Consider the following 5,000-nt stretch of genomic DNA (forward strand, 5'->3'; position numbering starts at 1 on the left):
TTGATTTCATTAGGAGTTTTTGCCACTGATCAACACAAAAAAAGTCCATAATGTCAAAGTGAAAAATAAAATCTACAAATTGTTCTAAATTAATTACAAATACAAAACAGAAAATGATTGAACATGGGTCAGTCGGTCCTAAGAGATAGGCGAATGCCGTTCTGAAAGGGAGGGGTGATTGCCTCCGTCGCCCCCCGGCCGATCCAAAGAGAGTCGGGTTCAGATCCCCGAATCCGGAGCGGCGGGTGTGCGGCCTGGTGCGCATCCCTCAATTTGTCAATGGAGAATGTCAGAGGGAAGATTAACCATCTTCTTTGCACTCTTTCTAGAGCAGCAATATCCTTTTTGTAACAAGGTGACCAGAACTGAACACAGTATTCTAGGTGAGGTCTTACTAATGCATTGTAAAGTTTTAACATTACTTCCCTTGATTTAAAATCAACACACCTCACAATATATCCGAGCATCTTGTTGGCCTTTTTTATTGCTTCCTCACATTGTCTCGATGAAGACATTTCTGAGTCAACATAAACTCCTAGGTCTTTTTCATAGATCCCTTCTTCAATTTCAGTATCTCCCATATGATATTTATAATGCCCATTTGTATTGCCTGTGTGCAATACGTTACACTTTTCTCTATTAAAATGTAATTTGCCACGTGTCTGCCAAGTTCTGAATGCTGTCTAGATCATTTTGAATGACCTTTGCTGCTACAACAGTGTTTGCCGCCACTCCTATTTTTGTGTCGTCTGCAAATTTAACAAGCTTGCTTACTATACCAGAATCTAAATCATGAATGTAGATTAGGAATAGCAGAGGACCTAATAGTGATCCCTGAGGTACACCCCTGGCTACCTCACTACATTTTGAGGTTTCTCCTCTATTTAGTACTTTCTGTTTTCTACATGTTAACCACTCCCTAATCCATGTGCATGCATTTCCTTGAATCCCTACTGCATTCAGTTTGAGAATTAATGTTGAAAGGGAGGGAAGATCTTCTCCACAGAAGATTCTCCCAGCCTTTCAACTTTTTTCAAAAACAATACAATTAAAAAAGGCATCAGTGTTTAATTTCCAGACGATTTTAAACTCGCAGCACATTTGAAATGACCATTGGAACAGTATTTCTTAAAAAAATGTGTATATATTAAATATTTTTAAATAAACTATTTTATATATTTCTTTTCTCAAACAGTTTCCCAGTTTTTAATCATTTGAAACTGGTACTGTCTTCAACATGACTGTTCCTAATGAATTAGCCATTCTCCTTGCATTATGCTGTTGGACTTTTGAATGACAAATGTTCGTTTTGAAAAGTAAATGTTGAAAAACAGGGAAGATCTTCTCCACAGATTAATTACAAATACAAAACAGAAAATAATTGATTGCATAAGTATTCACCCCCTTGAGTCAATATTTGGTAGAGGCACCTTTGGCAGCAATTACAGCCATGAGTCTATTTGGATAAGTCTCTACCAGCTTTGCACATCTGGACACTGCTATTTTTGCCCATTCTTCTTTGCAAAATTGCTCAAGCTCCGTCAAGTTGGATGGGGACCTTTGGTGAACAGCAATTTTCAACTCTTTCCACATATTCTCAATTGGATTGAGGTCCGGGCTTTGACTGGGCCACTCCAGGACATTGACCTTTTTGTTTTTAAGCCACTCCAGTGTGCCTTTGGCTGTATGTTTGGGGTCATTGTCCTGCTGGAAGATGAATCTTCTCCAAGTCCCAGGTCTCTTGCAGACTTCAGCAGGTTTTCCTTCAGGATTTCTCTGTACTTTGCCGCATCCATTTTGCCCTCTATCTTCACGAGCTTTCCAGGCCCTGACGCAGAGAAGCATCCCCATAGCATGATGCTGCCACCACCATGCTTCACGGTAGGGATGGTGTTCTCAGGATGATGTACGGTGTTAGGCTTGCGCCAAACATAGCGCTTAGCGTTGTGGCCAAAAAGCTCTATTCTGGTCTCATCAGGCCATAGAATCTTCTTCCACTTGGTCTCAGAGTCTCCCACATGCCTTCTGGGAAACTCTAGCCGAGATTTGATGCGAGTTCTTTTCAACAATGGCTTTCTTTTTGCCACTCTCCCATAAAGGCCAGTTTTGTGAAGCACCCGGGCTATTGTTGCCATATGCACAGTGTCTCCCAGCTCAGCCGTGGAACACTGTAACTCCTTTAGAGTTGCCATAGGCCTCTTGGTGGCCTCCCTGACTAGTGCCCTATACGCCCGGATACTCCGTTTTTGAGGACGGCCTGTTCTAGACAGATTCACAGTTGTGCCATATTCTCTCCATTTCTTAATAATGGACTTTACTGTGCTCTGAGAGGATATTCAATGCCTTGGAAATGTTCTTATATCCTACCCCTGATTGGTGCTTTTGAAGAACCTTATTCCGGATTTGCTTTGAATGTTCCTTCACCTTCATGATGTAGTTTTTGTTAGGAAATGTACTAACCAACTGTGGGACCTCCCAGAGACAGGTGTATTTAACCTGAAATCATGTGAAACACCTTAATTGCACACAGGTGGACTCCATTCAACTAATTATGTGACTTCTAAAGACAATTGGTTGCACCAGAGCTTATTTAGGTGTGTCATAGCAAAGGGGGTGAATACTTATGCAATCAATTATTTTCTGTTTTATATTTGTAATTAATTTAGAACAAGTTGTAGATTTTATTTTTCACTTTGACATTATGGACTTTTCTTGTGTTGATCAGTGGCAAAAACTCCCAATTAAATCCATTTTGATTCCATGTTGTAACACAATGAAATGTGGAAAAGTCCAAGGGGGGTGAATACTTTTGAGAGCCACTGTATTTCTTAGCAGACACCCTTATCCAGGACGACTTACAATTGTTACAAGATATCACATTATTTTTACATACAATTATATTATTTTTCTACATACAATTACCCATTTATACAGTTGGATTGTTACTGGAGCAATCTAGGTAAAGTACCTTGCTCAAGGGTACAGCAGCAATGTCCCCCACCTGGGATTGAACCCACGACCTTCTAGTCAAGAGTCCCGAGACCTAACCACTACTCCACACTGCCGCACTGACCATAGTCAAAATTGAGCTACATGACCAGAGTCACCATTGAGCTACATGACCAGAGTCACCATTGAGCTACATGACCAGAGTCACCATTGAGCTACATGACCAGAGTCACCATTGAGCTAAATGACCATAGTTAGAATAGAATTGACTAGAGTCAGAATAGTGCTACATTGGAGGCTGTGTGGTCCAGTGGTTAAAGAAAAGGGCTTGTAACCAGGAGGTCCCCGGTTCAAATCCCACCTTAGCCACTGACTCACTGTGTGACCCTGAGCAAGTCACTTAACCTCCTTGTGCTCCGTCTTTTGGGTGAGATGTAATTGTAAGTGACTCTGCAGCTGATGCAAAGTTCACACACCCTAGTCTCTGTAAGTCGACTTGGATAAAGGTGTCTGCTAAATAAACACATAATAATAATACATTACCATAGCCACAAAAAACCTTAGTGGACAAAGTGGGTCTGGGTGGCCGAGCGGCAGTTCCAGGAGGTCGGCATGAAGTAGTGACTTGCTCTCATAATGCTATTAGATAACAGATACACTGGGGGGGTAAGTGCATATTACTAAGGGCATGGTCTTTTGATCAAAAAAATATTTAAGTAAAAATAATAAGTCAAGCCATGTGGGAGGCTCTGCACCCCGGGCAGAGTTCCCATTCACCCCTGGCAGCTTCCACTTCCCTGGAAGTCTGTCTGTTGCCCTCCCGTGCCTGGCGCCAGATCAGGTCGGGCTGGAGGCTCTGTTTTCGGCTTGGGGAGGCGGTGGGTCCCCTTACAGTCCTGGACTTCCATGCTGATGGAAGTATGCTGCCCTCCCGCGCCTGGCGCCAGATCAGGCCGGGCTGGAGGCTCTGTTTTGGGCTTGAGTAGGCAGTGTGGGTCCCTTACATTTTTTTATTTTTAATGCACTTTAAGTCTCTTGCCTTCACGGGGTTTGGAGGCTCTGTTTTGGGCAACAGTGTGCCATTTGTGTCGCTGACTTTCAGTGCACTTGAAGCCTGTTGCCCTCGCGGGGTTTGGAGGCTCTGTTTTCAGCAGCAGTGTGCCGTTTGTGTCCTTGGTGACCTCCATGTTTTTGCTGCTAGAGACTAAGTCCCGTTGTGGACATGGTCGTGTCTACCTTCAATGCGAGCCTTTTGGTGGACATGGTCATTGGCCAAGCACTTTAAAAAAAAAAATCCTATCTTTAACATTAGATGACCATAGTCCGGACTTTTTTGGCTCCGCCAGAAACTAAGAGTTGAAAAAGACATAGTCATGTCGCCTATCTTTTACATGACATGACCATGACCATAGCAGGGCAGTTTATGGAAGTCTGTAAACGGCCGAGATTGAAATGTCCTGCGGGGTGGCAGCGACTCCTTGGCAGTGTGACTTCGGCCCCGTTGCCCATAAAGACTCCATGTCTGAGATACAACGGGGGGACCCGCGGAGATTTCCGTCGACAGGGTTTTTAGAACAAAAAATATTTCTAAGTCAGGACGGAGGTGTCAGAAAAATGCTTGTGAGTGATCAGTTGAAGCCAGGCTTGGAGGCTTTGTGCTGGGCAGGGGAAGATGGCCGGGATGACTCCTCCTGTCGGGTCCATGCTGTGGGAGGCTCCGCACTTGAACCAGAGCTCACACTTTCCAAGAAAAAGTCCTGGACAAGTCTCGGTGTGGTTTTGTTTTTTGTTGTTCTAAAACCCTGTCCGACCGCCCTACTGTGGACTAGGGCGAGGGCAAGGAGGCGAGTCGGGTCGCGGGACCATCTCTCTCTCCAGTTCCACTCACCCTTTGGCTTCTTCAGCCCAACTAGGGAGGGCCCCTGCGGGCCGGTCTTGCACCGGTGTTCAGGCACGGCGGTTCCTCCCCTCCAGATGGCTGACGACTTTGAGAGAGGCGGCCCATCCTTCCCACCGGGAGAGGGGGGCTGCAGACCTTTCTGAGCGAGGCC

Source organism: Acipenser ruthenus, unplaced genomic scaffold, assembly GCF_902713425.1.
Source record: "Acipenser ruthenus unplaced genomic scaffold, fAciRut3.2 maternal haplotype, whole genome shotgun sequence".
NCBI lineage: Eukaryota > Metazoa > Chordata > Actinopteri > Acipenseriformes > Acipenseridae > Acipenser > Acipenser ruthenus.